This window comes from Anneissia japonica, unplaced genomic scaffold (assembly GCF_011630105.1).
Source record: "Anneissia japonica isolate Jap-2015-1 unplaced genomic scaffold, ASM1163010v1 scaffold111_len187536_cov110, whole genome shotgun sequence".
Classification (NCBI taxonomy): Eukaryota; Metazoa; Echinodermata; class Crinoidea; order Comatulida; family Comatulidae; genus Anneissia; species Anneissia japonica.
In genome coordinates, this window is record NW_022709252.1 from 174,705 (window position 1) to 184,356 (window position 9,652).

At 35.2% G+C, this 9,652-nt stretch overlaps 1 long non-coding RNA gene across 1 annotated transcript; it reads left to right on the forward strand.

Moving 5' to 3' along the window:
* Positions 1-7,538: 7,538 nt before the first annotated feature.
* On the forward strand, positions 7,539-9,646 carry LOC117106674. The gene is made up of 3 exons (XR_004445116.1): positions 7,539-7,626; positions 8,426-8,642; positions 9,240-9,646. It is a non-coding gene; the product is annotated as an uncharacterized LOC117106674 (long non-coding RNA).
* Positions 9,647-9,652: the final 6 nt, after the last annotated feature.

The following is a 9,652-nucleotide window of genomic DNA, read 5'->3' on the forward strand; positions in this document are numbered from 1 at the left end:
TCTTTTATTAATAAATAAATCGCCTGTAGCACGTAGGGTGGTATCCGATTTGTAAGCTAGTATCATCATCTAGGCCTAGGCTACTATACTAAATTCACACGCCACCAAATCTATCGACGACTCAGCCAGAGTACATTCATGGCTTTCCAAATCTTTCCATTGGTTTGCGCACATTCTAAATGTATTCCATCTTTTCTTTGTAAAAGGTTGTACCCCGCTTGACGGAAAATCATCAAAATGCATTGTGCAGCGAAGATTCTTTGAATTTACCCCTTTGTTTACAGATTCCTTTTACCACTTCCAGGTGGTGGATCGTGCGTCTGCCTGTGGGTTGCCATCTTTGTTGTTGCCATAATGTGCCCTCAATGGTAACTTAATTTGTTTTGGGATTGGTCAAATCAAGTCACATGATCAATCCTCGCATTGATATTTTTTCAAAACTCTTTTGCATATGTCAATATTTGGTCATGTTTTCGAAAATTCTTCATCAATCGTCACATGTCGTCTTGTTATTGTTTTGGAAATACCTGTCGAATAAAAGTCGTTATTTTTTTTTAGCAAATCGTAAGTAATACACTAAATTTTATTATTAGTAAACTCTTATAATGTATCTAAGAATGTATATACCAAATATTAACGTAATACGATAAACCGCAGTAGCATTTCTTTAGACTGCAAAACTGACACATCCCGTAACTGCTGCCTGATGCTAGGCCCAATCTGGGGGGGGGGGAGGCACTGCGTACTGGGCCTCCGCGGGCCAAAAGCGACGATCTCGCGATAAGTTGCAATGAAGATAACGTAAATAGGCAAATATGTGTTAAAATATTCAGAATTAGTAATTATTAGGAGTTGAACCATAACTTTACTTAGTTTTTATAAAATGTTATTAAATGAATATAGAGGATTTTAATGGATTTCAAACATCTGGATTTTTTTGCTTTAGGATTTCTGTGATGGTTAATGATGCGAAACAATGACATCATTTTTAAGCCAGTTGATTGGCTCATTCGTGGATTTACAGATCACATGACCCCCAACATAATCTTTTGTCTTGGTAATATTTTGATGCCTAATTTTTTAGATCAAACATCAATCTATATAATTATATATGTGTTTAAATGATATGTGTGTTTAATGATATGTGTTTAGCTAAACTACAAATAGTAAATCATAATTGTGCTAATTAAGAGCTTTCTATAGATATATAACATGTCGGTACTTCATGAATTACTGACCACGCACACTTCCCCTACCCACTCCGCCCGGGAAAGTCCATTCTGAATGTTCTCTTTGAAATGATATGTGTTTAGCTAAAATACAAATAGTAAATCATACTTCTGTTAATTAAGAGCTTTCTAGATATATAACATGTCGTACTTCATGAATTACTGACCACGCCCACTTCCCCTACCCACTCTGCCCGGGAAAGTCCATTCTGAATGTTCTCTTTGAAATGATATGTGTTTAGCTAAAATACAAATAGTAAATCATACTTCTGTTAATTAAGAGCTTTTTATAGATATATAACATGTCATGCATAAAAAAATACTGACATCCCCCCTCCCCACTGGGAATTCCCACTCTTGCTCTTCTCCACCCTCCAAAAGCGGCACAGCCCAAACACTAAACTGATCTTGGTTGCACTAAACTTTTCTTCCTGTGCATCACTACTTCAGTCATATGTATCAATTATAAATTGAAGTTGTTCAGTGGATGGGGGATGTATTTGGCTTGGGGTTGGGAGAGCTTTTTTTACATATTTAAAATGTTTTTAAGTATTATGGGACATCATCATTCATGCCCAAGAGAACAGTCTATCAAAAATTCATTTAAATCCGTGAAGGAAAATAGAAGTTATGATTACTTTATTAATATTAAGACAATTATTTCATTAAGACAAATTGTAATAATTAAAAATTGAAAAAGGTCACAAGTTTGTTAACAAACTCTTATTCTAAAATTCCGTTTCTAAAAAAAAATTACAAAAAAGCAAGTTGTTGGTCAATTTTAATAAATCAAGCACTTTTGAAAATCTGATTTTTTTTCTTGATTTTATAGTAGTATTTTCATTGTGTCATGAAGAGTTTGAATTTTTTCACTCGTGCCTACTCACACAAAATCGTCGAGGCCCATCCCCTCCATGTCACCTTCGCCCTCCACCATCACTGCCACCCTATCTCAACAAGACTCCTACAAACAAGTACCTACTATCACTGACTGGATACCACCAGGAAGTAAGTGTAGCCTATCGAACACACCTACAGCTTACAAGGCCAAGGCCTAGCCTTCTTACCGTAACTGAGTTCAACAAACCACCTATTCAACTTATAGTTTTATTTATTAATTGCTAGCTGTATCGTTAATACTTACTGTTCTCGTCTACTCATTCGTATTGGGTGAAGATTAGGCTCATGACCAGGCCTAATAAAAGGCGGATCTACTGTAGCTAGCTGTTGAGCAGCCCAAGAGTATAAATGGCAGCAGCGTGACGTAGTAAAATTGGTTCCTTTCATGGTTCCTTGTTTGTTTCCAATGCAGGGTGGCGCCAGCGGGGACATATTCCCACATTCCCACCCGTCGGACATCCGCCTCACGCAAAAATTTATAATGCCCATAAAAAAAATATATAGGTATAATTTGTAGCTCTTTCGCTAAATATTCATCTACTGTACTTAAAAGAGGATTAGTTTTAGTGCCAACAAAATATTTTTGGCACTTTTTTGAGGGCGCTTATGAAAAGAAGGGATTAAGGGGGGTGGGGGGAGAAGAGCACAATTCATCGGGAAGAAAAAAAAATTATATGTATTTTCTACATAGGCCTATTAGTGGACCACTTTCAAAAACTTTTAATTGCAGCTCGACCACGCCCACTTTGCTTTCGTCGGGGAAATCTGATCCTTCGTCGGAGGGGGATCGTCGGGGAATCGGTCCCCCCGTCGGGGACCTCTCCCCCCACCCCTTGTCAGGCAAATCCTGGCGCCACCCCTGCGAGGACATACCGAAGATTAAGAAACTGGTCGGGTGCAGAGAAGCGATCATTCGCCCGGAGCATCATGGCTCATGACAAGAATGCTGTGAGTTTAAACCATGAGATTATCGAGTAGTGGTAGTATGCATTTTGCCACCCATCCATCTGAAGAAACATGCATTTTCAAGAAAAATGCGAATTCTTGTAGATTTTTAAAGTCAGACTCAGGAAGAAAAAATGTTTCGATATGTTGTAAGCTTAGAACAGTCGACAGACTACTATTATGTGTTGTGTATACATAGCATAGGTCACCTTAATAAGGGTTGGCCGTATTGTTAAAAGATATAATTCCCTTTGTCATGAAAAAGCGTCCCCTTTATAGTGTGTCCCCAGGAGTGTCTCAAAGGAGGGGTAATTTTGTATGGGGAAAAAACGTTTTTAAGGGCCTACAAACAAAATCCTTAAACTGATATTAGGCTACCAGCCGAATGCCAACTTACAGCTCCTTATAAATTGTAGATGGACATTCTCCCAACCGGGATTCAAACCGCCAAGCAAATTGGAGCTTTTTTTAAGAATTGGAATCCGCTTGAAAGTAATTGATTTTGAATAGGGATATGCGTGTGTGTGTATTGTGTAAGTAGGCCTATAGACTTGGTTCCGGTCCCTAATCTTTGTCTTAATCAGTTAAAAAGCTGAAAAAATAGATTTTGGCACTAATGGCGTGCCATATTACCTATTTGTTTGGCGTTTCATAGTATACTTATTCTTGGCATAAAAAAGTTTCTCGACTTAAATTGACGCTGGTGGCGCTTTCCGGAATGTGCTAATACTGCGAAAAATAAAGAAATTAGAGACTTGTGGCAAGTCTAGTAGGCCTACCGTACTCGCGCGAATAAGACGCTTAAAATATTTTTTTGCAAATATTGCTTATTTAAACGGGGCGCTTATTTAAACGGGCGCTTATGAAAAGGAGTGGAAATTGAGGGGCGCTTATGGAAATAGATGAAAATTGAGGGGTTCTTATGGGAAATTATAAATTCAAGAGGCACTTTTTGAACGAAAAAAGATTATATAAGGACATTACGAATGGTGATTAGAAAAGATGATCGTCCAGAGAACATGGCTTATGACAAGAATGCGAGAATATTTACTTAACAGCAAAATAGCAGATGCAATTAGTGGTGGTGGGTATGGTTAGCTTGTTGGCCATCGGCCGATTGAGATAAGTAGGATGGTCGGATCATTTTATTTTTTCTTGAAAACTCACTGAGATGAGAATGTGCTAAAGAAGGTCGGAAAAAGGAAAAAAGAGGCGTAAGACTAGGCATAGACAAATATGTAAAGAGAGTAAAGTTGGAAATATACTGTCTGTCCATCCAGGGATCGGAGCTCTCATTTGTCCAAGAGATATATCCTCATTTTGACATTGACCGAAGGAAGAATGTCACTTCCTCTCTACAGCTCAAATCATGCCAACAACAAGTGCCAACAGGATTGATAAGATTATTGACTTGCAAAAAAGAAAATCTTATGAGGGGCGCTTATTCAAATTAGAAGGGGGAGCTTATTCAAACGGGGCGCTTAAGGAAATTTTCACGTTCAAACGGGGCGCTTAATCGCGCGAGTACGTTCTATTATTTTTTGCAAATTTTTTTTAGGGGCGCATATTTAAACGGGGCGCTTATTCGAACGGGGCGCTTGTGAAAACATAGTGGAAATTGAGGGGACGCTTATGGAAATAGATGAAAATCGAGGGGTTCTTATGGAAGAGGCACTTTTTGAATGAAAAAAGATTATTTAAGGACATCACGAATGGTGGTTAGGCGGAAATGATAATCGTCCAGCGAACATGGCTCATGACAAAGATGCGTGAATGTCATAATAGCAAAATAGATACAATAGTGGTGGTGTGGGTAGTGGTTAGCTTGTTGGCCATCGGCCGATTGAGATTAGCAGGATAGCAAGATCATTGTATTTTTTCTTGAAACTTATATGAGAATGTGCTAAAGGTCGGAAAAAGAAAAAAAGGAGTAGGACTAGGACTAGGCATAGACATTTATGTAAAAAGAGTAAAGTTGGAAATATACTGTCTGTCCAGGGATCGGAGCTCTCATCTGTTCAAGAGAAATATACTCATTTTGATATTGACCTATGAAGAATGTGTTTCCACTCTGCAGCTCAAATCATGCCAACAACCACAGTTCCAGTATTGATTGGATTATTGACTTGCTAAAAAGATCTTAATTGTTTTTTTTAAGAAGATTTTTAATCATTTATGAAATTAAAAGTGGGCGCTTATTCAAACGGGGCGCTTAAGGACATTTTCACGTTAGGGGCGGTTATTCGAGAGGGGTGCTTATTCAAACGAAGCGCTTATTCGCGCGTACCCAGGAAATACCGACGCAATGTAATTAAATCGGCGGCGCGAAGTAGGCCTACTGTGTGTGTTTTATGAGCGTGCGTAGATCCTTATAACCTTTATATAGGCCTATTGTGTTATTTTCAAAATCACACTAAAGTGAAAACGTATTATTTTACCTATTACTATTACTTTTTAATTATTATTTTAACGAATGCAATGAAAAAACCATAATTTTTTACTGAAGTGTAGTCTAATTGTTACGAAAGCCTATTCGTGCGTATTATATAAGCCTATTAGTAGGCCTAATCCGAAATTCAGATTAAAGTAATCCGAAATTTCGATTTAGTAACCCTCACTCACTCGCCACTGAGGAAGGACTAGTGTTGTCCGAAAGCTCTGGTTCTATTTCTGGCTGTTTACTTACGTTTAAAACACAGGTGTTGTCCTACAAACACACATTTGCATATATTTTTAAACTGTTGTTTTTAAAGTGATAGTTGTTTGAATTATGGTAAAAATTGACTATTTTGTAACAGTTTTTTTACGCCGTGCTTCAGAAGGAAATGCGTTGACATTGAGTATCTGTAACGCATTGACGTCTGCAGAAACGCGTTCAACCATGACATTTGAAATGTTCCTACTACACTTACTACGTATGTTATATTTCATCGATTGGATTGGATTGGATTTATTCGGTGTAAACACCAAGGATAGCCCACGAAAGTCTAGAAAAAGACTTATTTCCAGTGGGGTCCTTCTGGTGGTGATTGGGCAGTACACCGGGAGACAATCCCCTACTCTTTTCCGAACAGTCCCATACAAAAAAGTTCTATAGAGCTCTATAGAATTCTATAGAACTTTATATAGAGTTCTATGTAACTCTATAGAGGCAAAAAAATTCTATAGAAATGTTTTATAGAGTTTACGCATTCTATAGAATTTTAAATATTTTCTATAGAATGTTGTATTCCACTCTATAAAAAATTAGTTTGTGCACAATTTATGTATTGGTAACCTACAGTGGATTTTCAATAAATGTGTTATTGCAGAAGCTTGGTTTTGAATATGAAACATGATTATTAAATAATAATAATAATAATAATAATAATAATAATAATAATAATAATAATAATAATAATAAATAATTAATAAAACTATTGCATTTGGCTCATGGTCTGATGTTGAGTAACTAAATAATGCATAGAGTTTAATATGTGTATCATTATTATTTTTGTCGCAAATAATTATGCTTCATATTTCTGGAATTTTTTTTATAGAAGTCTATAACATTCTCTTTAGAACCTGTATAGAAATTCTATAGAAAATTCTATAGACATCTATAACATTTGCTTTAGAAGTTGTCTAGGAATTCTATAGAATATCTGTTTGAAAATATATAACAGATGCATAAGTTACAGTATCAATTAGCATGCTCACATTTTAAGTTAAAATGTTAAAAACATTAAATTAAGCATTTAATTTAAACATTTAAGTTAAATTATACATTAAATTAAACATTTAATTAAATGTTAAAAACAGCAAATACTTAGCCTTACACCACATTTTAAAATTGAAATGAAAAATGAATTTAATGCACATATCTGTAACAAATACTTAATTAATCTTACAAAATCATTAACCACAAACCACCATTATGGTGACCATTTTAAAGTTACTGTTAGTGTAACTTAAAACCTAACTACTTTAATCATCATTCCAGATGCCAGGAGAGAGACATCGTTTTCAATAACCAGACAATGGATCAGACCGTGATAGGGGTCCAATTTATGAGTTGAGATGTACGATTTAGTAAATTATTTATTGTATGAAATATGAAATGCTATATTATTTATACTGTCCTACACAAAACAAATGATTAATTACAGAAGGTTTTATATAAATGCATTTAATAAGAATTATAACTGGTCTTAAATGGTTTCCCCACCCCCTTTATTAAACATGGTACATTCCTCAACTGGGTGGTGAAATTTGAAAGCTAACGGAACGGTCTTCATCGACATCTCTCTCGCTTGCTGCACCCTTTGTTGTTGTGATATCCTCCTTTTGTTCAGTAATAATTGGGGTAATGATCGCAAACTGATATTTTATTGAAATGGTTATTACCTGTAGCAATGTCTATGTACTAGTTAAATGGACGTTCTTCCGTTGAAACTCAACCTAGGCCTAGCATAGGATAGCCGCTAGGCCTATTCTATTCTATTGCCATTTGAAAAAAGAAGAGTCCGCACCATGCCAAAGTCTAGGCCTATGCACAGTCAGTATTATTGTGGTAAGTAAAGAAAACTTAATCTCCTTTCGTCCATAAATGTACGCCTTCCACATTACGCCTAGTTACTTAGTCTAGCCCATGCCTAGATATACTTTTGTAGCTAAGTATCAAGTTTAGTTCAGTCAGTTCGTCAGTGCAGTGGCAGTGTTTCTGTTCGTATGTGTACTGTTTAGGCTAGGCCTAGGCTAAACCTAAGAATTGAGTAAAAAAAAGTGCAACAGCTCAGGTACGGGCGTTGGGACACAAAAGAAAAATCGTTGTTTTTTTTTTGCTTACCTAGGCCTAGCCTAGGCTTAGGCCTCTTCTTTAACCTAGGGCCTATAGTACACAGTACCTAGCCTAGCTAAGCCTTACAAGCCTAGGCAGGAAATTTGAAAAAAAAAAAATGCATTTTTTTTCTTTAAATATCATTTATTTATTGTATTGAGACTTGTTTTTTGCACAGTTCAATATACTTCACTCTTTTTCAAAATGAATGATTGTATAACTGTCAACTGTCTGACCTCAATAATTGGTATTTTAAATTCGACAACCACACAAGTCATGCCCAAAAACATCAATAGCTGGAACTTTTTAATATACTCATATTCTACACATAGGAAGTTTTCAATTATGCTATAATTAAAGTTTGAAATATTTTAAGCATAATTATATTTTGTTGACCAAAAAATATGGTATAAATAACTGGGGTGTGAATATTTTTCATGGATGTCCATTGACAGTCAAATACTAATAGCATGCGTAAATGTGGGAGGAAAGTTTACTAATAAATAGTAAATAATTATCTATCTTCCAATAGATTGACATTGGCCATGGTTTACTTATAGAAAAGGACCAACTCATAGCCATCTCTCAGATAAGCGATGGGGCCACGAGGCAAATTCAAAATTTGTTTGTTATTGTTTCCGATGCATGAAGTGGTAGGGAAATACATAATAGGGAAGAAAAGCAACGCACATGTTGAACATCGGTAGAGAAAGAGCGTTTGGATCCCATCTGAATTACTGCCCTAACAGGTAGGTAATTTGTTAAATAAGTTTGTGTTTTACCTTTTAAATGAAGATACAGTACTGCAGGTTTATGTACTGTAATAAGGGATTCATATTTCAAAAGATAAATGGTACATCAACATGTAATGTAAAGCTTTTTTGTTTATGTTAGACATTGATTTTTTTTTCTTTAAATTTTAATCTGAAAGTTTGCATTGTCACTTTGTAACCAATTAATAACCATCAAAAGGGAGCCCGTCTTTATTACTGACTTAACCTACACAGTAGCTACATCTTACTGTATATGTTCTGCATAACACTTGAGGGAAGAAACTTTAATATTAGATAGTTAATAAAGAAAATATTTTGCTACAAGTGGAATACTTATATTAAAATTATATTTAGATTTTGTACAAGATAACAAATAATATGAAATATTACTTTTATAGGACCACTACTTTTAAGGTATCTGCATTTTATTCTTTAGAGATTACCATAACTAATTTTAGACATTGCACCGAAATTATTAAAATTCATCTTGCTCTTGGTGGTTGCCCATTTATATGTTTTCAATTTAGAAGCCTATAAGAGTATTCAATTTTTTTGCATTTTTTTTACCCCCAGATTTCACTGATAAGGAAGTATCCTGAGGCTTCAACCACTCTTTTGAGGCAGTCTCTGCCAAACAGAATAAAGAAAATAAACAAGCCTAAAAATTGGGAATACCATGTATGCATTTTTGTTTTTAAATTTTGTTATTTAACTTTAATTCCAAACTTCGTTCTAGTGATATTAGATTTGTGTAGTATTTTATTATATTTGATGTTTCAGTGTGTAGGCTGTCTTAAAGTTAGGTTCAGAAAAGTTTTTTATTTTTTTTTAATTTTTTTTTTTATGTTGTAGAACTGATTTTTTTAAAAACCAAAAAGAATATATAATGAAAAACTTTGAAGTGGTTAATGAGATTCAGATTTTTTAATATTTAAAAACTGGGGGAAAAGAGACATAACCACCCTTTTTCCCTCCTTACTTTTCCC